Source organism: Lissotriton vulgaris, unplaced genomic scaffold, assembly GCF_964263255.1.
Source record: "Lissotriton vulgaris unplaced genomic scaffold, aLisVul1.2 SCAFFOLD_1373, whole genome shotgun sequence".
NCBI classification, from domain to species: Eukaryota; Metazoa; Chordata; class Amphibia; order Caudata; family Salamandridae; genus Lissotriton; species Lissotriton vulgaris.
The window spans coordinates 430,553-455,293 of NW_028255383.1; the positions used below are offsets into that span (position 1 = coordinate 430,553).

A 24,741-nucleotide genomic window follows, 5' to 3' on the forward strand; every position below is an offset into this window, starting at 1 on the left:
AATAAACAAAAGCGTGCTTTCTAGACCAAGACCCTTCTCCCTGCCAAATTTGGGGTAATTCTGTTCACCCTTTCGACCTGTAGCCTTGTCTAAAGTTTCCTATGGGAATTAACATTTTTTCTCGGCCCCCCTTGACGATCACCCCCAAAGATTCATCAAAGGACGCCGAAGTTATAAGCAAAATGAAAAATGTTCTTCCTATGGAAACTCTGTCATAACTATAACTACCTACTGGTGACTGCCAGTAGGTCATATATATATATATATATATTTGCACAAAGACATACACCAATCTAAATACATACATATAATCAAATTATTCATGTTTACAATACAGAGGCATATATTGTACATTTGTGTTTTGAATATGGAAGTCATGAAGGAAAGAGACAACTCTTGAGTAGACTTCTGAAGATAAGATAGTTATACGTGGACCTGATGTTTGGAAGTAATGAATTCCATAGTTTGGCTGCTTTAACAGAGAAAGATATACCACCCATGTTTTTTTCTTGTATGGGGTTTTGAGGTAAGGTGCCAATGTTTGCAGAACTAGGCTCAGATTAGTGTTAAAATTGCATAAAACATAGGGGCATATTATCAAGAGAGCTCGATACATTATCGCCGCTTTTATCGGCAGGAAACTGCCGATAAAGCGGCGATAATGGGCTTGATAATATGCTCCATGTAATTCCAATCGAAGCCCATGTTAGATGTGAAGACATCTAACATGGGCGTCGATTGGAATTCCATAGAGCATATTATCAAGCCCATTATCACCGCTTTATCAGCAGTTTCCTGCCGATAAAAGTGGCGATAATGTATCGAGCTTTCTTGATAATATGCCCCATAGTGTGCTGCAGTCACTGGTGAAATAATAACATGGTTAGTACATACATGGCCAACATACGATATTGCAAACAGGTGCAGTTGTTCGTATAACACTAATGCAAAATGGATTTATTTTCATAGAAAATATTTTCAGATGATGATTATGTTAGGGAGCAATGCAGGCAACCGAGTAACGGCACGTGCAGTACATATATTTAGAATGTTCTATTTTAAAGGCAGACAATCAAGTTTTGCAATCTATAGATATTCTATTGGTAAACCATTGGATGTTAGTTAACTGTCCTTGAATTTTTAAGGAACACATAAAAAAATAAATCATGCTATCTTGAGCAGTTTAGGAAGTGCTTTGGTTCCATACAACTGGAAAAGTATCAAAAGTGTCATGCTCTTTGAAGGATAGTTCTCTTTCAAAGAATTAACAATTCATTTGTATATATCCCTACAAACTCCAACTTTTTGTATCAGCAGTTACTATTACTCAATTCCCGATGCTCAATTTACCAACCTTCTCCAAGAAGTAAGGCTGAAAAGGTTGGTTAGAGTCACACTTGCGACCTGATGATTACCAATTAGTTGCACTAGCGAACTGAGCCATCCCCTGTGCATGAGGCATCTGCAGAGCCAGTTTTGCATTGGTTTTATGCAGTGCTTTAAATGGGCCGGTACTCACCGGTGCGTTTCCTTGCACAAAGAGAGTACCGGTACTCATGGGGCATCAAGCCAAGCTCAATTAAATTTAGCATATACAAAAAAGAGGCGTGACTCAGCTGACAAATTGGTCCATTTTCGTGAAGCACTCTGATTGAGTGCTAATCTCCTCTCCTGCTGGCATAGCAGAATACAGGAGCATTTGTTTGGAGTCCCATAAAGGAGGAAGGTGGTTGTAGTGATGCTGTAGCCGGTGGGAATCAAGGTTTAGTGATGTGGACTCCCTTTATTGGACTCCAAACAAATGCTGCCATATTCTGCTACGCCAGCAGGAGGGGAGATTCGCACTCAAACAAAGTGCTTCACGAAAATGGACCAACTTGTCAGTTGTGTCCTGCTTCTTTTTTGTATATGCTAAATTTCACTCAGTTTGGAAAAGCAAACCTTTGTCATGCACAATTGCTAGTTGATCTGAATATGTATTGAATAGTGCTTAAACTCTGATGGAGACACATCATCGACAGAACTGATGTGCGAGTGGTCCCCAGCCTAGGATGCAAATTTCTGTCACCACTTCTGCTAGCTACACTGTGACTCTGAACAGGATTTCCTGCCCACCCAGCACGTTGAGATCAAATCAACCACAAAGAACTTATGATGAGAAATTCCCAAAATGCAAGTCCTCGGAGAGTCGTGGCACATTTGAAACATTGTCCTTTGTCATGCCCGTTGTATGTGAAGTGTGCATGGGGAATTACAACCAGAAGCAAAACAGTTCTTTTTCAGTAAGAAATACTCCAAGCTAAAATTTTAAATTAAAACTTTCTCATAGAGAGTGAAGTTTGGTTCGTTCGAAAAGAGGTTGTGTTCAGAAGTACAGTGAGTGAACCAGCAAATAGGTTTGCTTCATTTGTGTGTCAAGTGTGTTGCCTAAAGCAAATGTTTTGTTATTTGTTAGGTAATTGATTGTAAGGTCTCATGCTCTAGTTAAAGAGAAATAAACCACTATACCTCAAGAATGATTGAACCATACCACAGACACTTTGTGAATTGTTTTTCTCTGACCACAGAATATCCTGCGTTCTCTAAGACCATGAGTTGGCAGTCTGTACCTTAAAGCTCTTGGACTCACAAGGCCACCTGATCTAGGAAAGAACCTTGAATTGTAAACCAAAGTCCTTTGGATTTTCTAAACTAGTATTTGATTGGCCTACATTCTGTACTTCGTTTTGGGACGGCGGGGTTTTTGATCTCTTATCTGATTACTATAGATCTAAATCCCCACTTAGGTTGACTGAACCTTAGTTGCCTGTCATAGAGTAAAAAGCAATCCACTACCAGATTAATCAATCCAATAATTTGCACAACTGTGAAGAACCACTTACCACGAATAAGTTTTAAAGTTTTATTATAAAGCCAAAGATAACTGAAGATACAAACATCTCAATATAAGGTTCAAAAGATATACTGGCACCAATACAAACATGAATTCTCTAAATGATCTTAGGCGACAGAAAAATATCACCAGGACTAATTCAAAGATCAGCAGGTTTGCAAGAATAGACACAAGTTGTAACTTGAGCGTCATTTAAAAAAACGGAGAAAAATTCAGATTAGACTGTCCCTACACTAGACTAAGTGACATCCCTACTTAGCAGAATCTTAACCTAAAAAGGTGTCAGCCGTGGTGACTTCCAAAGAAGTTCACTCACTTTCCCTTAGTCTCTGTTGTAAATCTGTGCATCGCAGTCATACCCTCTCTGCCTACCCATCCGCTCTCTAAGGTTCCTCAGGCCATCTGCTCTAACTCCACCCCAGGGTGCTGTCCCTAATACAAAATCACAATTACAGTTGAAACGCCCCCTCAGAGACGCCCCTCACGTACACCTCTCACGTGGTGTCGGTTCTGGCTTTTTCCATACTGATACTCCTCTGGGCCTCTTGTTAGCGTTGACCTTGCTTCTCAGGCTCTTCTCGGCACGCCGGTACCACCCAGGAAGTTCCTGAAGCCTCCTCCAGGCCTGTGCCTGTCTCCCAGAACAGAGCTCTATTCATCACTCTCTTGATTGGAACCCCCTCACACCTGCAAACAGACACCCATGAAGTGGGCCCCAAATTCCGGCCTCCAACTTATCTCTCAAGTCGAAAAACTTCGAACATGGTCTGCAATTTATGCTTAACAAGACTCGATTTTAACTAGCACATGCAGATCAAAGAAACGTCTTTATCTTTCCAGGCCTACTAAATTACATGAAAACGGGCCTGTGCATTCTATGAACCCTTGTTTCTCAGCCTAAAACAGTATTCTAACTTATTACACTCTGATTATATGAAACACTTCTATAAAACATAATTTCAATCTATTGATCAATAATAATTTGAATAGTAATAATCCATTTTATGTGAAAGTGTAAAGGCACGTTTTCGTTCTTTATACATTGCCATGAGGCCTGCACATTTCTACGTTTGGCAGCATTACATTTTCTTCTGCAACAGCCACATAATATGGAATCTAATAGCATTCTAACATTGCTAACATTACTACATTAGTTTCTCACACTTGATATATGCATGCTATATTAATTAAACACTCATAAGTATATTCACTCTATATATACTTTCAACACTCTTATATTCTTTAACTAAATTCGTGCATCTTGCTTGTAAATATGGTGCACTTCTACATTCTACCCAAATTGCGCTCTCTCAGTTCCCCCCTTTGATGACCTTTAGAGGTCATCACCATCACAACACCATCCCTGAAGGAATGAATTGAATCAAACAGAACTCGTTGCAATGCTGCCTCGCTTTATCATTTCTAGAGCCCTCAGACTCCTGTATTGGTTATCCTGCATCGCAGCTAATCTCTGCTCCTGCTCTCTCATGGATCTTTGCAACCTATTTGACCTATACCATTGGTACAGCGTCACTAATCCCCACAGTGTGATTACACAAATCACTATTATGATGATAGGTTTAGGAATGTACCAAATGAAGCTTTTCCCTAGGTTGGCGAACCAACCTCCAACTTTACCCATTCCGTGACCCACTTTCTCACACACATTCACTTTTATCAGATCCTCAATTTCTTGATGTATTTCAGTAATGTTCTGTATATACTTCTCGGAGGTTTTGAATTGTCTGGAATATAAGTGCAACATTCCTGGACCTTCAAAGTCGGTTCTGAAGAACCATTGCCCTTATCGATTGCATCTCTCCCTCCACCAGCATTAATGATCTAGCAGTACTGGCGGATAATCTATCTACAACTGTTGCCAATCTCCTGATCTTGACATCATTCAGTATTAACTCTAGAAGAGGGAACACAGCACCAAATACGTCTCCAACTACCTCAGCATCGCCTACATCCCTTCTCCCTCTGGCTTGAGCTTTTCCCTCTATGATTTCTAGATCCTTAGCGTGATATATTTTGGGGAAGATAATTGCTAAATAGCATGATCCGTACCAATTATCCGGTAGTTTCACGTAGGCATTTCTTCCACAGACAAAATATACATTCGGGATCACCTGCATTCCCTTCAAGAAATCTTTTGTGTAGTATTCTAATTGGAAGGCATGTTCTCAACTTACTTCTCCCACGAACACATTTTCATAGTAGGTTTTACCCCTGTATATACACAGTTTCCCTCTTTGCACTCGATCTAAAGCTGTTGGACTATTACTACCCTTCCTCTTGTGTGACTTTTCCTCCTCGGTCCAATCTGTTTTCCATTGACCTGAAGCCTTTAGAAATTTCTGCCTCCTGTATCGGTCATCTACCTGCCCTATAAACTTTTTCTCAATTTCTGATACCTTGCAGGTCAGATTATTTCTTCGGGCATATGAAGTGTCTAAAGTTTTCCAAGGAATTAAAAATTTCCTTAATCGATCCTCACTCTTATAATAGTCCCATTTATTCATATGCTTGTAAGCCGGGACTTCTGGTAACACAGCATCAAAATTTGAAAAATAGTACTCAAAGCTATCACGTCCATAAAATATACTAAGCAATAAACTACATGTAATTCCATAAGTCAATGGAAGATGATGATACCTAATACCTTCGTTTACAGAGGCTGGCAATTGCATGCAGACGTAGCAGTCCTTTGCCTCCATGGCATCAATGTACTCGTACAGTAACTTAGCATAGGCATTTGACTTAAAGTTTCCCTGTGACTCATCTACGTGCAACCCACGAGCTTCTGCTGCTAGTAAAGCCTTATCCTTCACTGCATTGTCCCCCTTTTTACCAGCAGTAGTAGGTTTCGATGTTACCACAACCTTTGCTTCTGTTGCTTTCACTTCATTTTCATGTCCCACTATGTATGATACAGTAACTACTAAATCTATAAGAAAAATTACTCCCCCTAAAAGTGTGCCTATTATGCATTTTGCTTTGCGGTTCGGGTTGCCGGCCTCCATGGTTTCAAGACAGTGTAGTTTTAGTTTTCTTTTTTTTTTTTCAACACAAAGTATTTTTTCTTTGTACCTTCAACAGTCTTCTTTGCTTATTCAGTCTTTTCGAACTACACCTGGAAGGTTACAATCCTTTTTGAAAAATCAGTCCTTTGAACTATAGCAACAGACAACTCTAGCCCTTCTCCGTCAACTAAATGGAAATGTCCCTAAATTTCTTCTTCTTCCACTTGGCGCTAGGTTATCTTCTCAATCTTGTTTGTTTACAAGAGTCTTTAGGTGTCTACAATCACCCGTGTTCCAGCAGCTCTAATCACGTATTCTAACAGTTCTAAGCGAAGAATGGTCTCCTCGAGTGCTGATACCGTTGTACCAAAAGTCAGAAATTCTACTCTGCTTAAAACCAGTTCTCGTATTCTGCTCAGATAAGGAGGATTGGGAATAGTGAGTGTCAGCAACCCTTCAGCTTCTACTCCAGGTACCAACAACGCCACTTTCAACGTTATGATTGGATCAGTACTGGTCACTGTCACTTCCCTCACCCTCCCGGATCTCCGTGCACAAGACATCTGCTGCCAGGTAGGTTCACTCAGGAGTGGCGTATCTTCTGCAGGGCACACGCAACCTCCTTGATCTTCTTGGACTCTCCGCTTCTTGATTCTGTGCACCTTTGTCCAGGTCTGACTCTTCGGATATAGGAGCAAGGGTTCTTCCTAGAGTTGACTTCAAGCTCGGCCTCTTCTTCCTTTCAGGCCAACTAGCTTCTCCACGCCTTGTTCTCCTATTTCTTGTCCTCACACTCGACTCTTGATCACTTGCGGCTTGATCAGTGTCTGATCCGTACTCACAGCAACTTTCTCCTTCTGTGGCAACGTCAGTTTCACTGTCGTCCTGTCCTTCTTCCACCTGATCTGACGCGCTCCCAGCTTCCTCCGACACCCTCACAGTTTGGCTGGTCCCCTCTATTGATTCTTCGTCCACAGCTGGATTTTCATCCATGAGAGGAGCTGTTTCTTCCAGGGGTGCTGGAACTCTTCGTGTATGGGAGGCGTGTATCCAGTTTGGCAGCCCTCCGCACTGAACAGCAGTATTCGTTGTCAAGATTATCTGGTAGGGTCCTCTCCAGCGCACGTCTAGGCAATTCTTCCGGACGTGCTTCTTCACCACGACCCAGTCACCAGGGCACAGGTCGTGGCACAGGTCTTTGGACGATGGAATTTCAGCAGCCCGCACCTGAAGAGACACAGAATGAATGACATCAGAAAGTCCCTTGCAATAATCCAGGATCAGATCATCTGTGATATTCAACAAAGCTGCAGTTGGAACTGATGGCAGTCTCATTGCCCTCCCCATTAGAACCTCATGTGGAGAGAGACCTGTTCTCCTGTCTGGTGTGCTACGTATACTCATGAGTACCAATGGCAGGGCATCAGTCCAGCTTAAAGATGTCGATGAACACACTTTGGCAATTCGGGACTTTATTGTCCCATTAATCTGCTCCACAATTCCCGAAGCCTCTGGTCGATAGCTACAGTGCAACTTCTGATCAATATTTAATGCAGAGCATAGCATCTTCACAACTTCACTGTTGAAATGTGTTCCTCTATCTGATTCCAAAGAGGCCGGCACCCCGAACTGTGGTATTAACTCTCTAAGCAACAACTTTGCTACTGTGAGTGTGTCACACCTGCGTGTAGAGTATGCCTCGACCCATCTGGAAAATATACAGACAACCACCAGAACATACCTGAGGCGGTTGCATTTTGGCATCTCAATAAAGTCTAGTTGCATCCGGTTGAAAGGACCACCAGACCTCCCAATGTGACTCAATGTAACTGGTGTCCTTTTCCCTACATTCAATTGCTGACATGTTACACACCTCTTACACACTGCTTCTGCGGCTACTCTAAACTTGGGATTATACCAAGTCTGCCTAAATACCCTCAACATGGCATCTCTTCCTAGATGTACTGGGCCGTGTATCTGACGTGCCATTGGACTCACTAATTCCTTTGGTAACACTGCCCTTCCATCTGCTGAAATCCACAAATCCATTTCACTTTTTACACAACCTGCAGTTTCCCATGCCTTTTTCTCAAAATCTGATGCGTTCTCTTGCATACCTTTTAAGTCATCCCAAGTATCGACTGTTTCCAACATCATGTTCAATTCTGTCTTTCCCTGTGTCCCACCCACTTCCACTTCCGTGAAAGAGTATCCTTGCTCTGCACAGTAGCGTGCGACCTCATCTGCGTATCTGTTTCCCTGGGACACAAAATCTGTATTTTTCGTATGGGCTACACATTTGACAACGGCAATTGCTGCCGGACCTTGTAATGCTTCTAACAACAGTCGTACAAATTCCCCATTTTGAATAGGTGAACCTGAGGAGGTCATGTAACCTCTCTGAGACCACAATTGCCCATAGTCATGAACTACCCCGAAACCATATTGGCTATCGGTGTAAATGGTAACTCGAATTTTGCTACCTGCTAAACAGGCACGTGTCAATGCAATAATTTCAGCTACCTGAGCGGAGTGTACTCCTTCCAGGCAAGCGGCTTCCACAACTCCACTAATGGTGCAAACAGCATAAGCTGCTCTCAACTGACCAATATTGTCTCTTACACATGAGCCATCAACAAAGAAAATTTCATCAGGGTCAGTCAACGGCTCATCCACAATATCTGGTCTCGGTTTGGTGCATAGTTCAGTCACATCAAGGCAATCGTGATCTTCACATTCTTCATCTTCTATATCATTAGGGAGTGGCATCAAAGTAGCAGGATTCAAAACAGAGCACCTCTTAAGGGTCACGTTCTACGCAGCAAGAATAACTTGCTCGTAGCGTGTGAGCCTATTATTGGTCAAGTGCTGTGTCTTGGTCCTGGTCATTAACAATTCCACAGAATGAGGTACATACACCACTAATTGGTGTCCCATCACTATACTCTCACACCTCTCAATGCTGACACCCGTTGCAGCAACGGATTTGAGACATCCGGGCAACGCTGCGGCTACTGGGTCTAAAGTAGCCGAGAAGTATGCAACTGGTCTACGGGCATTTCCATGGATTTGGGCTAGAACTGACAAAGCACAACCTTCTCTTTCGCAACAGTAAAGAAAAAATGGTTTTTCGTAATCTGGCATCCCCAAAGCAGGAGCACGACATAAGTCCTCTCTCAGCTGTAGGAATGACATCAAACAGTCCTTGTCCCATGGTACCGGATCACTCACCTCCTTGTGCGTCAGTTTTTGTAAGGGCTTTGCTTTCAGGGAAAAGTTAGCTATCCACTGTCGGCAATAACCAACCATTCCTAGGAACATCCTGACCTCTCTTTGTGTCGTGGGCGAATTCATTTTCATGATCGCCTCTATCCTGTCTGGTGACACCTTCCGTTTCCCTTTTTCGATTCTATGACCCAAATACTGTACCTCTGTCAGGCAGTACTGTAATTTACTCGGAGACACCTTGTGTCCATTTTCAGCTAAATGGTTTAACAGGGTGATGGTGTCTATTTTACAAGCTTCCTCTGTTTCTGACGCAACAAGTAGGTCGTCTATGTACTGAACTAGAACCGAGTTCTGTGGTAGTACTAGACTTTCAAGATTTTTCTTCAGCAGCTGGTTAAAAATCGATGGGCTTTCTGTATACCCCTGTGGGATACAACACCATGTTAATACGTGATTTTCCAGCTTAAATGCGAAAAGAAACTGGCTCTCCTCATCTAATGGGATTGAAAAGAAGGCCTGGCAAAGGTCAATCACTGTGAACCACTCATCTTGGAATGGTAACTGAAACAATATCACTGATGGATTCGGTACCACTGGACAACATGAAACAACTATGTTATTAATATTTCGGAGGTCCTGAACTATTCTGAATTTCCCACTAGGTTTCTGCAAACCCATAATCGGGGAGTTACATGGACTACCCACGATTTCCTTCAGTATTCCCTGCTTAATCATGGAGTCGATCACGGGCTTTATTGCTGCAATCGTCTCCAGAGTCAATTTGTATTGAGGCGTTCTTGGATATTCAACATTTGGTTTTATCATGATTTTCACTGGTTCCACTCCTTTAATCAGTCCTATCTCTTCTCCAGTGAAATCCCACACTTCAGATGACACAGTATCCCTTAAGTCCCAAGGGAGCTCTTCCACCGTCAAGGTAGGATACAGTTCTATGCATACTTTTGAATTTGCAACCTTAAAGGTGGCATCATCGTCATTAGTCTGTACCTCTACTCCCTGAGGCATGCAGTATATTGTGCAATTTAGTTTCACAATAAATCTCTTCCTAACAGACACACAGGGCTAGAATCGCATACTACAAACTGATGTTCATCACTGTATTTCCCTATTCGCACTAGCACTGGTTCCGTCAAAGGGCTAGTCATTCTCCTATTTGCGACTCCTATCACTTGAATGGTTTCCCCCGACATTGGCAGGTCCGGAACCACTGCTGATCTCAAAGTTGATCGAGTGGCCCCAGTATCCACCAAGAAGGTCGTAGGACACCCTGCCACTTCGGCCTCAACAAACGGTCCCCTTTGGTCTACTTCTAGAACTGCCCCGAGGGTACAGTCCTCCTCTCTACTCACTCGCTGTCCAGTTAGTGGATCAACATAGTAACACTCTTCTCCTCCTACCAAAAGAGGCATCTGTCTATAGGTCTTTCCCCCTGTCGCAATCTTTGGTGGTTGAGGGAACTGGACTCGAGGAGCCAATGTCCCCCCTTTGACCACCTTACCGTTGGGTACTGTCACCCCCTTTACTGGAATGGTCTGAACTTCTTCCTCCTCTACTTCCAGTTCTCCGTTCTCAGGATTATAAGGACACTCGCGTTTCCAATGTCCCCCCTGGTGACACTGGTGACACTTTGTCGTCCTTTTCAAGGTAGCCAGGTCTACTCTAGGTCTCGGATTTTCCTCGTTGTCCCTATTCTGATTATTTGGTCTCCTTCCCATGGTCCCTGTTCCCTGTTGCTGCTGTCCACCCTTTCCAGCCGACTGCATCTGAACCAACATCAGCTTCTCCTTAAGTTTTTTTGCTTTTGAATCTATTTCATCACTGCAATACCTTGCGTATCTCAAAATTTCATCTAATGGTTTGTTTTGCCAGCAAATTAAATGTTGCTGAATCATCAAACAAATATCAGGTCTCAATCCCAAAATGAATTTCGACACAAACTGTCCTATGTCTTTGGGATCCATTACGTCTAATCCACTGTATTGTTTGAACGTTTTCAGCAATCGCTCATAATATTCATGGACTGTCTCCTTGGGTTCCTGTCTAGTTCGGTCTATTTTCACCCAATCTATGTCCTGCTGTGGCACCTTCTCTTTCAGCCATGTCATTACCCTTTCATATTTTTCCATTACTCTTTCTGACGGTCCATTAGTATGAGCATCTCTCTCTGGTTCTGATGTGGGCCATTCGACACTAACCTTGCATGCTGTCCACAAATCTCCTGGGACCACAATATCAAATAAGGTGTTCAGATCAATCCACAGTACTTTAGAGATTTTCACAAACCTCTCTACCTGTTTGTACCACTCCACGGGATTTTCTCTCAGCTTAGGAAATGAATTGGTAAATGCAGCTAGATCTCCCCTACTCCAGGGCACAAGCACGTAGCTCCCATTCGCTATTTCTCGCAAAGGGTATGCTTCCATTCTCTGTAGCCCTCCCTCCGGGGACATCACAATTGTGCTCCGCATTGACAGTCCCTTTCTTGGACCACCTTTCTTCCCATTTATCCAGATCTCTCCATGTCCTTATTCCTGTGATCAGTCCCCTTATGTGTGTTTTTAATCCAATTGTCCTCCTCTCATCAAGGTCCTGATCTGAATAATGCAACCTATGGTTACCCTGTAATGCCTTTGTTCTCGACAAGTCTACCATATACTTGTCTGCCAATTCAGATAATTTCTCGTGTACTGCTCTCGCCATCCGAGTAATATCCTTTGCTATAAACAGCACCTCATCTTGCTCGTACATGTCAATCCTTTCCAAAGGCAACGTACCATCTATTATCTCGTCCAGATCAGATTTTAAACTGGTTACATCGAGCCTTTTTGTTTTTTTCTCAGCTTTCAGTGTGTTATCTCTAGAGAGCCCATTGACATCTCTCCCATACCAGCTCCGAGCCCTACGCCTGGGCTCAGGCGAGTTATGGGGAGTCCTCCCATGTTCCCATCTCTCCAGGTCCCACGCAGTTCCATCCCCTCTTGGTGTGTGGTGAAACAATGCTCTACTCCCCACAGTCCCACACTGCCCATTCTGCTTGGTTTCTCCAAATGCATGATAAGACTCTCCATTATTCCCCATGCTTTCGCAATTCCCTTGCTGTCTAGTATCACTCAACACATGGTAAGACCCTTCGCAGCTCCCCATGTTCCCGCGATCCCGCTCTTGCCTATGATCGCTTAACACATGGCGAGGCACCTCGTCGCTTCCCATGTTTCGGCGATTCCAATGCTGTACATTATCACCAGGTGTATGGTGGGTGCATTTAAAGCTATCCCTGTACTCTTGCGCCCTTCGGTCTCCCTCATTGTAAATGAGACGAGACGCCCTTCCACACTCTGTACTTCTATCTTCTTGCTCCTGTCTATTTCCACTATGAAAACGACGCGTAGCTCCTCTACTCTCCTGACTTTTGCCATCACACTCCTGACCGCTTTCACTAGCCCCACAGTGAGACAATGTTCCATCGCCTCGACTTCCCCATTCAGCTTCCGCTCCTGACCTGTTACTCTGTGTTCCTGTGGTGGCATCCCACTCTCTCAAATCAGCCTTCAACTCCTTAAAGGACTTCGGCTGTGGTCCTCTCAGATCCATCGATCCTCTCTGACCCCCCTGGTCTATTATGGGGTCCACTGCTGAATTTAATGGGGTGCTCCGATCTCTTGGTCCTGGCAACTGCCTTCTGGCATTGGTCATATTGTTCCTTCTTTCCATTTCTGCTCTCTCTCTGTCTAGTCGTACCTGTTCCTCCTCTTGTGCTTTCTCTGGGTCATAAATCAATACTATAGGACCTATGGTAACAGGTACTTGAAGAGCATCTGGCAATTGATAGGACTTAGCACGCTCCGTTTCTGGCACCTTTTGTACCACAAACCTTCCAAATACTCTCTGTACTGGACTAGGTTGAGGTGTTTCTTCACCTTTGGTGGGTTCCCAATCCGTTATAGGGAGTGGTCTATACTCCCCTATGCCAACCCTACCTTCCCTTGGGAGCTCGGCACCTTCCATCTCTCTATTGTACGGAGGCGGTCTATCTATCAACAACCTATTTATCAGGCTATCCTCTGTCTCGCTCTCATCATCCTCCTCTGGTGTTCTTTTGTCTCCTGTAACTTCTATCACTGGGTACAATTTATCTACTTCAATAGTCTGCACTCTCCATTTCTTGGCTTCCTCATCCCATTTGGCGTCTTGCACTGCCCTTACCGATCGTCTCACTCTTTCTTGACGCCTGTTCTGGTTCCTGTCGTGCGCCGACAGGAACCATTAAGGGCTTCAAACTGTGTTGGTCTGGGCAGAGGTCTCATTGAGGACATAACTGCTTTTAACTGGTGCAACACTTCTAGTCTAAACGTTCCGTATTTCGGAAAAGTCAGTTCCTCGTTCCCTTCTGTAATCTTACTCCAATTAGAAATCCACAGTATGGTATGCAACCCAACATTCGTAGCCATATAATGAGCTGGTGTACCCTCTGGCGGGGCCTCTTCCCCGTCAAAAGATTCTCTCCTTTCTCTCTTAAAGATCGCTCTCAGGCATTTAAAACACTTCATGTTCAAAATCTACAAATTTCCTTAATTCCCTGCGTTCGTTTACTTCCTGATGACAATCCACCAATCCCAGCGCGGTTCTTGCTAACCGACCTATCCCAGCGCGGTTTCACACCAACCGGCCTATCACAGCGCGGTGTGCGTCAACCGGCCTATCACAGCGCGGCTTCACGTCAACCGGCCTATCCCAGCGCGGTTCTCTCTGACGTCACTCGTCTCCCTCTCGCAGCAGTTCCCCTCCTTTCTCAGCTCGTCTCCCGGTCATGCATGCGTCCCATTCATACCCTGAAAAATGATTACTTCCGACCAAGCGATCACTTTTCTTGACTGTACGTCCACAGTCTAACTGTAATTGTCACCTTAACTGACAAAATGTCTTTCCCCGAATGTCCAGACAGTCGTCTTAACTGATAGGTTACTTACACACGGTAACTTCCGACCAGCGTCCGTTACGCATACACTCACTCTTGCGTTCCCCCTATCTCGGTCCTGCGGGCGATCAATGGTACCTCATGACCCCCTTTACAATGGTCGACAATTACTCTGGATGTCCGATACACCCGAACCACTTAAGCTCTTCTCTGAACTTAAGATTTTCACCAGGTTGCGCGCGCTCACAACCCTGCCTCAATCACACTACAGGCATTCAACTCCGCATGACATCACAACACAAATACAACACAAAACACCGCAATCTGACGACGCATGACCCTTATTATACTCACTCTCGACCGACTCTGCTGCTTTCTCTCGCGCCGTCAGCACCTTCTTCGGCAGGTGATTCTTCTGCTGGTCATCTCTCGATCTCTAGGGGCCTCGGGGTAATCTTAACCTAGTCTAGATCACCTTCCTCTAGAAGGCAACCATCCTACACTGCTACCAACTGGGACGGTGGGATTTTTGATCTCTTATCTGATTACTATAGATCTAAATCCCCACTTAGGTCGACTGAACCTTTGTTGCCTGTCATAGCGTAAAAAGCAATCCACTACCAGGTTAATCAATCCAATAATTTGCACAACTCTGAAGAACCCCTTACCACGAATAAGTTTTAAAGTTTTATTATAAAGCCAAAGATAACTGAAGATACAAACATCTCAATATAAGGTTCAAAAGATATACTGGCACCAATACAAACATGAATTCTCTAAATGATCTTAGGCGACAGAAAAATATCACCAAGACTAATTCAAAGATCAGCAGGTTTGCAAGAATAGACACAAGTTGTAACTTGAGCGTCATTTAAAAAAAAAGGAGAAAAATTCAGATTAGACTGTCCCTACACTAGACTAAGTGACATCCCTACTTAGCAGAATCTTAACCTAAAAAGGTGTCAGCCGTGGTGACTTCCAAAGAAGTTCACTCACTTTCCCTTAGTCTCTGTTGTAAATCTGTGCATCGCAGTCATACCCTCTCTGCCTACCCATCCACTCTCTAAGGTTCCTCAGGCCATCTGCTCTAACTCCACCCTAGGGTGCTGTCCCTAATGCAAAATCACAATTACAGTTGAAACGCCCCTCAGAGACGCCCCTCAGGTACACCTCTCACGTGGTGTCGGTTCTGGCTTTTTCCATACTGATACTCCTCTGGGCCTCTTGTTAGCGTTGACCTTGCTTCTCAGGCTCTTCTCGGCACGCCGGTACCCCCCAGGAAATTCCTGAAGCCTCCTCCAGGCCTGTGCCTGTCTCCCAGAACAGAGCTCTATTCATCACTCTCTTGATTGGAACCCCCTCACACCTGCAAACAGACACCCATGAAGTTGGCCCCAAATTCCGGCCTCCAACTTATCTCTCAAGTCGTAAAACTTCGAACATGGTCTGCAATTTATGCTTAACAAGACTCGATTTTAACTAGCACATGCAGATCAAAGAAACGTCTTTATCTTTCCAGGCCTACTAAATTACATGAAAACGGGCCTGTGCATTCTATGAACCCTTGTTTCTCAGCCTAAAACAGTATTCTAACTTATTACACTCTGATTATATGAAACATTTCTATAAAACATAATTTCAATCTATTGATCAATAATAATTTGAATAGTAATAATCCATCTTATGTGAAAGTGTAAAGGCACGTTTTCGTTCTTCATACATTGCCATGAGGCCTGCACATTTCTACGTTTGGCAGCATTACATTTTCTTCTGCAACAGCCACATAACATGGAATCTAATAGCATTCTAACATTTCTAACATTACTACATTAGTTTCTCATACTTGATATATGCATACTATATTAATTAAACACTCATAAGTATATTCACTCTATATATATTTTCGACACTCTTATATTCTTTAACTAAATTCGTGCATCTTGCTTGTAAATATGGTGCACTTCTACATTCTACCCAAATTGTGCTCTCTCAGTTTTATGAACTTTTTCAGTACTAGAAGCTTCCTTGATATTTTGGCCAAGCTGGTGCATGTCTTTGGTCCCCAAAATTCCCCTGTGAGTTGCTCGGAGATGGTGAAAACAGAGTGCTGTAGTCCAACAGTATATTTTTTGGCATCCACTCTTTTTCTTCTGAGAAGGCAGGGACACTGCATCCTAAGGGGCGACCCTGTAATAGGACAATTACTCAGATTTAATCTGCTTTCCTCACTTTTTGCTGGGTTTTGTGAGTAGACTTAGCTGCTGTGAAGATTGTTGGCCTATTTAGTCAAGCGTAATCAAATTGTTCTCAAGCTAGATTAGAAGAAAATTAGCATTGAGTGGTTCAGGTGAATGTATGTTTTGCATCCCAGTATCCTTCTCCACATCTGTGCATCAATTGAATCTCAGTCAAATTAAATGTGTGCCTCTGGCAGGGTCCCTTAGCATTGCCACTAGCCCTGCCCCCATAGCCCCGCCCCAAACCTCTCTCCCTAGTCCACATCTCAATTTGGTGAGTACCTGCACTTATTTGTTTCCATTTAAAGCACTGGTTTTATGTACTGCTTCTAAATTTCCAAAGACATGGTAATATATTTTAGAAACCCATATATTAAATCAGTTTTGAGCACTGCAGACACGTCCTTACCCACGGATATCACTTTTCATAGGTAGGATCCTTAACCAAAGTTGTGAAAAAGGCTCACTGTACCCTTTGCCCTATCAGCAGTTACTGTTGAAATTGTCCCTACTAGAAACAGCCTCTGATAGATGACAAAAGCCTTAAACCATCTGGCTGGCACATGAAACTAGGTCTAACACAAGATTACCAATGGGTATATTTACTTATAATATTGTTTAGTCAATGAAGCTAAATGGGGAAAAATCAAGTTTTTAATATCCTATTAACAATGCATAGTATTTTGTGTCATGGATTGTAGAAGATCTGCATGACCTCAATGTGCTTTTTAAAGTAAAATTATATTAGTGTCGAAAATGAGACACATGGTGTTTTGCCCCCGAAACCAGCAATCATTAGTGCTAAAACTCTAAAAGTGGTAATTACTTTCCTAAACAGAGCAAACCCACTCCCCTGTCATGAACAGAGTAAGCTTCTTCTTTAACTGAGATGTTACAATTTCAATTGGTTTCAACCAGAGAATACCTGTTTCTCGATTGCTTTTCTTGGCACCTCTACCTCTGTTTTTGAACCTCACCCCCAGCCATCAAGGATCCCACTTTCTGTTTGTGTCCTCTTATTTTCCCATATTTTTTCCCATTGCACTTTCCTAGAGTCATCCCTGTTCCATTACTTCCTTCTTTTGTTCATCTTTCCACCATCTACTCTGCATCCCACGTATTATTCATCTTCACTTTTAACTCTGTGTTTCAAAGTTCCCTAAGGTTTACCAAAGCACTATACTGACAACATACATAGCATGATGCTCGTAGAGTCCTTCATTTTCATTTTTTTTTATTTATAGAGGCTTCTATTGCGCGAACATGACCTTTGGGCATCAGAGCGCGTCACAGTTACATGAGGTAGGTTAGAGACACATCTTGTATGGCAGAACAATTCACAATGATATGAGGTAGGTTAGGTATATCGCTATACAGTAAACGTTTCCCAATGATATGAGGTAGGTTAGGGATTCAGCTATAAAGTATTCGAATAAATAAATACAATGACATGTGGTAGGTTTAGGATACGACTTGATATCAGAAATAACATATATCTATATAATTCCTGTATATGTCTATCTTCAAGGTTACAATAAAGGCTATTGGAATTGCTCACTGTACAAGGTGTACTGGGATTTCCAGTACAAATAGTTCCGAAGTGTCTTTTTCCGTGCATTCTACATCAATAAGTCTGGATTAGTATAGTACCGACAAAGGTTATCCCCAGTATAACTGGTGACTTTCTCTTTACTTACATTTGTTGTTCTGAAACTTCTATGTCACGGTGCTAGTGATGAAGTGTCTTGCCTATGTAAGGAACTTACTCATTAGGAAGATCTTAGCTTCCCTCTTGAATGTTGCCGTGTTTGGAATTTTCCTAATATTTGGAGGGAGGGAGTTCCAGTTTCTGGTGGCTGCTCCGGAGAAAGCTCTATCATACGTTTTCTTCTTCCGGAAGATGGGTGGTCTCAGCAACAGCTGCTTGGCACTCCCGGCTGGTCTGCATCCTCCTGATAGCTCAATCTTCTGGGACAGGTGTCTTGGTGTTTTGTAGTGGAGTGCTTTGTGGGTAATATATGCCATTTTAAGTTGGATTCTGGCTTAGTATGGTAGCAAGTTTAAAGCTTTCAGGTGTGGAGAGATATGGTCGAATTTCCTCGATCAGGTGATGAGTCTTGCAGCTGCATTGAGGCATGCTTTTAGTGGTGCTGTGGAAATGTTTGGTAGACCTGCTAAGGTTGTACATCCATATTCAATCCTTGAGATAATTAAGGATTGGACTGCCAATTCGAGATCTGCCATAGAAATGAATGCTTTCACTTTTCTAATGTAGTTCAAGTGAAAACTGGCACTTATTGCCATTGATTTGATGTGGGCTTTCAACTCTAGGTTCTTATCCAGGGTGATTCCAAGTGATTTCGCTGAGTCTACTAGAGTAGGGGTGCAGTTTAGTGCTGTGATAAGTTTGGTCCATTTATTAAATTCTGTGTGGTTCTTTGGTGGTGAAATTAATAGGAATTCCGGTTTTTGTGCATTTAACTTCAGATGATTGCTAGTTAACAAGAGTAGTGACACTTTTAAGGCCTCATTCATTAACTAGATGTCTTCCAGAGACGCGATCTTGATGTATATCTGTGTGTCGTCCGCGTACATGTGATAGGTTATGTATGCGTCTCAGAGAATTTCTGTAAGAGGTTCGACATACAGGTTAAAAAGTGATGGAGATAGTGTGGATCCTTGAGGAACTCCAATTGAATTAGGACATGATGGGGATAATGTCTGGTTGACCAGAAATCTTTACGTTCTATTCTGAAGGAAAGATTCAAACCATTTCAGCACATTTCCCAACAGTACCATCTGTCATGAAGCCTGGCTAGTAATTTTTCATGATTTACTGTGTCAAATGCAGACGACAGGACAAGAAGGACAAGCAGACGTGTTCGATTGTGATCTAGGGCTGTAACGCATCATTGACAATATGTCGGATTGCTGTTTTCATGCTGTGGCCTGTTCTGAATCCCAACTGGCAGTCGTCCTTCAGCATGAAATTGGCGATGTGATGGCTCAGTTGATTTTGCACACGTTTCTCAATTAATTTGGCAAGTAATGGAATATTGGTTACTGGGCGAAAATTATTAGGATCTGCCGGGTCCGCTGCAGGTATTTTGATGATGGGGACGTCTTGCCCTGTTTTCAGGCATTCTGGAAGGATCCCTTGAGATAGAGAGGCATTTATTACTTTTGTCCATATTGGGATGACGATATGGATGATTTTTTGGAGGCATTTAGAGGGGAGTGGATCATTATAGTGGTTATTAGGTTTGATATCTGAGAGCATTTTGGCGATGGTATTATGGTCATATAGCTTGAAGGTATCCCACTGTGCTTTGTTTTTTGCCTTATCATGGTCGATTGTCCAGGTGGTATTGTTTAGTGTGGGTGGTTGGTTGGGAAGGTTGTCAGCTGCCATCCTGAGCTCTCTGTCAAGCGTGTTGGGCTTGTTGGTGAAGAATGTTAAGAATTCTTCACATCTCAGTTGCGCTTTAGTAGTTTCTTGGGCAGATTTGGTCAACTAATTGGATTGCTGCTTTAAGATCTCAAATAGTTTCCGTGGTCTGTTTTTGGCGTTATCCAGTTCTGATCTAATAAATTCCTTTTTGGAATTGAGGATCTTTTTGTTGTACTCGTTTCCGATTTTTCGGAGGCATTTCAGCTCGAGGGATGATGGGTGCTGTCTCCATTTTCTTTCATCAAGTCTTAGTTTCTGCCTATCTTCATTCAGTGTTCCCTTAAACCATGGATTTTTATCCTTTTCTGTGACTCTTTTCAGTTTTGGTGGCATGGTGGAGTTGACTATATTTGTTACTGACGTAGTGTAGTTATCCGTTAGATCATTCACGATCTGAAAGTTGTTAGGTGGCTTTAGGTCCTTCTCACAACTTTCTACTAGTAGTTCAATATTCAAGAGTCCACTTTTTGAGTTTGATAGGCTACATGGGCTTGTTGTTTTTCAAGGTGGTTATCAGGAAGGTTATGGCATGGTGATCCAACCAGTCGCACGGAACAATTGAGTGGATTTAAGTATTCTTTTTTCTCAATATTATCCAGTCTTACGTTGCTCCTTTCGAGTGTGTTGGCTGTGTGCAGGCTTGGGAAAGGTTTAGCTCAGTTAAAAAGTCTTTAAGAGCATTGACATGTTTGTCCTTATTGTCGTCCCAGTTAAAATCGTCTAGGAATATGTTGTTAGAGTGAGTGTTAGAGTTAGCCGTGATGATCTCCATTAACTGGTCTATGAAAGTAGCATTATTTCCTGGAGGGTGGTAAAGCGCATGCAGGTTTCACCTTTGATTGTCTGTCTATTGTATATTGAGACCTAGGTATTCACAGAATTCGAGTGGGTCGGATTGTATTTGGCTGATCTCTATATCCAATCAGTGGATGCGGGCTATGCTGCCTTGTGTCTTTTTTGTTCCATCTAATCTCACAATGTTATATTGAGGGGCACTAGAAGATCCATGAATGGAGATGAGGATTCCGAAAGCCATGTTTGTGTTAGGATTGCTAGGCCAATTTCCTGGCTAACGATAAGGGCAGCGATGTCTGATGCATGTTTTGCTGCTGACCAACAGTTGAGCAGTAGGCATATCAGAGGTTTCCCTGAGCTACTAGGTTTCAGCTTGTGCGAGTTGGTGGTTAGCTGGACTTGTTGCAAGTTGTTAAGGTTGGGTTTCCTTTCCTTATGTCTGGATGTTCTATTAGCATCAATCGTTACTGTTCTAATTTCCTCCCCTCTACTGTGGTCTGTAGGCTCATACGGCCGGAGTAAGGATAGGGTTTCATCTTCCGACAAGTAATTAAGGGGCTGATGTATCAAGCCTTTTGCGACTCGCAAAGGCCGAAATTCGCAGAATTTCGGCCTTTGCGAATCGCAAACGGCCTTTTTGCATGTTTTGGAATGCATGAAAAATTCTCAATTTAAGGAATCGCAAAAAATTGTGATTCCTTATTTTGCCATAGCATTTAAGGAATCACAATTTTTGCGTTTCCTTAAATGCTAAGGATGTAGCAATTTCAATTTGCAAATTTTGGTAAAGAAATCGCAAATTACCACCAACTTGTTGTTGATGGTAATTTGCGAATTTTAAAAAAAAGCACAAATTGTCATTTGTTCAGGTGGCATGTGACACACACACATGCCCATAGGGCATGTATGTGCGCCATATGCACACACATGTACATTTCAGGGGTGCAGCAGGGTGTCTTTGAGACACCCCTGCACCCTTGCAATAATTCTCAAATTGCGATTAGCAAATTGCGAATTCGCAATTTGAGAATTACTTCACAATCATACCTTTGGGCCTCCTGGCCCTTAGGAAAGCATTGAAAATTATTCCTTATTTGCGAATTCGCAAAATGCGAATTCGCAATTTGAGAATTACTTCACAATCATACCTTTGGGCCTCCTGGCCCTTAGGAATGCATTGAAAATTATTCCTTATTTGCGAATTCGCAAAATGCGAATTCGCAAATAAAGAATATTAGGGAATCGCTAAAAAATAGCGATTTTGTACATACATTCCATTTTGCTAATTCTAAACAGCGATTCGCAAAAAATCGCAATTTAGAATTCGCAAATTGGAATCTTGATACATCTGCCCCTAAGATTCCTGTCTGGTCGATTATGCCTATTTGATAATGGCATGGCCATGTCACTGCGCTTACTTGAAAATTATGCACTCATTTTTGGATGTGCTCGACTTTCGAGTGCAGTGATTTCCAGTATCTTTTCCATTGCTTGCAGTGCACTTAGAATGTCCTGTGACATTTTGCCAATTTGTGATTTTTGCTCTTTGATTTCTCTCTGACTCTGGGGTGACGTATAAGAAGTGCTTATCAGCTCATTTCGGGATTCAAGGTTTGCGTTCCAGTGTTTTAGATCTGTTATTTTTCCTGAGTTCGTTTTCTTTTTGTCATTAGTTCTGTTGTCTGCGCCTCCTCTATGTGCGATGTGAGGTGCGTTATCTGTTTCATGTGATCTTAATACCACGCTTGGGGGATGTACGTTTTGTACGGTCTATGATGTCATTTGTGCTGTAATAGAGGGGGGGTATGGAAGGGGTGGTATCTTCCATATCATTTATTTCTAGGTTCTCACTGTGTGGCCTACTCGTAGGAGATGTCACATCACGGGGGAGAGGTGTTGATTCTTCCCTCTGTAACTGGGCCGGGCGGTATTAGCATATAATATAGATATTTCTGTTCTCTCTGTATCCTCCCCATCCAGTGTACCTCCTGTCCCAGTTGTGTATCCTAGTAGCGTTGAGTGCTGTGGATCCTGAGGGTCTCTAGGTAGCATGATGCCTGTGGTGGTAGTGTTGGCGGTGTATATGGTGTCTACTTGTGGGTCCGGTGTTGTTGAGATCTTGGGTTGATGCCTGCGGTGATATCTTTGGCGGTGTATAGGGTGTCTACTTGTGGGGTCCGGTGTTGTTGAGATCTTGGGTTCTCTACACATTCTTTTAAGGTTAAGAACATGTTGTCAAACTTTTCTAATTCATTTTTGGCTGCTTGTATTAGCACTATTCCATTCTTGTAAATAGTTATGCATAGGTCCGCTCTGAGTCTTGGTGATGGTATGATCATACGTTTTGTGCCATATGGCATATAGCTTACAGTTTTTATGTTGAGCATCTTTTAATGACAGTGTACCATTTAGCCATTCTTCTGGTGAAAAATATCAGGTCATTTACAATAATGTCTTTGTCTAGTTTAAAGCAGGGGTCAGAGATCAGCGTGTCCGGGTTTTACCTCATTAGATTGTGCTTGAATTTTTTTGTTGCAGTCTTGGATAAGTATGTTGGATATTTTATGACATGTGTGTTTATGCCTACTGATTCTAAATTGGTATCGGCCATTTTAGCTAGCTATTGTAAAGTACTATATTGGTGAACTCTCTTATATGTCACTATCTATCTCCGGCTATTAACAGGGTTAATGTTATTCTTGTGGTGTCGCCCCGCTCCTTTGTTGCCAATTGTCCAGTTTGATGTGTCCTCCTGCTCCTCTGTGCTGTGGTTTCTGCTATTATCCTTGCTTTCTTCTTGTACCTAATGTTGTGATCCTTTATGAGTTCTTCTTTTATAGAATAGATGTGTTTAATTCTGTAGAATTTGGTTAGGGCGTAATGTTCAGTGTACTTTCCCATACTATTCCTTTTTTCCCTTCATTGGTGTTGTAAGAGGCATTTCAAGATGTCTTAGTTGCCAAGCTCATCTGGGAGCTCGCTGCCGTTATCTGTTTCTCTATTGATAGTCCTCTTTCATTTGCTCTTTCCTTATTACTTCCATTTTGGAGATGATGTCTTAATAGTGAGCCATCCTCCATGCAAGATGGCTGGGGCATCAGGGCAGTAAAGCACCAGACAGCGAGTGTGCAGTTAGAAAGACAGCGTGTGCAGTTAGAAAGTGAAAATGAAAAAGCGACTGAAATTCCTGATCACTGTCTGCCTTTCATTGTTTCCATCATTTCAGATCTGGAAGTCAGCGGCAGCAGCCATTTTAAGGTCAGGCAGGCCGGGCCCAGACTTCCCAGCTTGCTGTGCCCATATCGATTGCATTGATTGTGCCTCTTATCAAACTCAAAGCCCAATTTCCTATTAGTAAAGTTCCTGCTCTTTAGTACTTAGCAGCAAGAAGAGCCTTGGTTTATATAGTGCTATACAAGTAGGAGCCTGGCGGCTGTGTTGTTGTCCCTCCCAGCAGCAGGGGCAGAGGCGGCCGTCGCAGGGATATTGCATGTCCGGCGGGGCCTCCGATATTAGGATATAGGGATATTAGTGTCCCAGGGGAATCAGTGCCGCCATCCCCGTAGAGCAGCAGTGGATTGCGGCCCCGGGAGCCAAGGGAGCTCCCCAGCAGTCTGATGATACGCTGCTCCACCTCAGGTGCACAGGCTCCAATCAGCTGAGCTCCATACCTCACCTGATGCTAGTTTCCTGGGGCCAGGGCAGCGCAGTCTAGGGCGGCATCGACAACCTGAGGGCGATGCGGGCAGAGGATCCGGTGATCGCACCTCTGTGCCGTGTCTTCCGATGACGCGATCCAGCAATGCGGCCAGAGGATCCTGGGAGGGCCAGGGCAGCTCAGTCCAGGGGGGCACCAAGCAGCCTGCAGGCGATGCTGCGAGAAGATCTGGTGACCCCTCAGTGATTTTGTATGTCCAGTGTACGTTGCAATCACCGCAGCGGCGATTCTGGAGAGGAGAGGTCGCGCTTGACGGGTGTAGATCTTCTGGGGTAAGCTGATTTTCTGTTATTTTTCCGATGGTAGTCGGGTGGCCGGTGGGTGGATGTCGGGGCTTTACCAGGGATTTAAACCGCTTTTGGTTATCCCGTACCCAGGAGCTCTTGCATAGAGCTCCTACTTGGGGGCCATTTTTTTCATGCCTGGCTTCCCACGTTTGTTCTTGTCCCTTTCGACA

The 24,741-nt window shown here is 43.2% G+C and overlaps 1 gene segment (V, D, J or C); it reads left to right on the plus strand.

Moving 5' to 3' along the window:
- The window catches only part of LOC147659150 (immunoglobulin heavy constant gamma 2-like), a 342,076-nt gene that overhangs the window by 231,689 nt on the left and 85,646 nt on the right, over nt 1–24,741 (plus strand).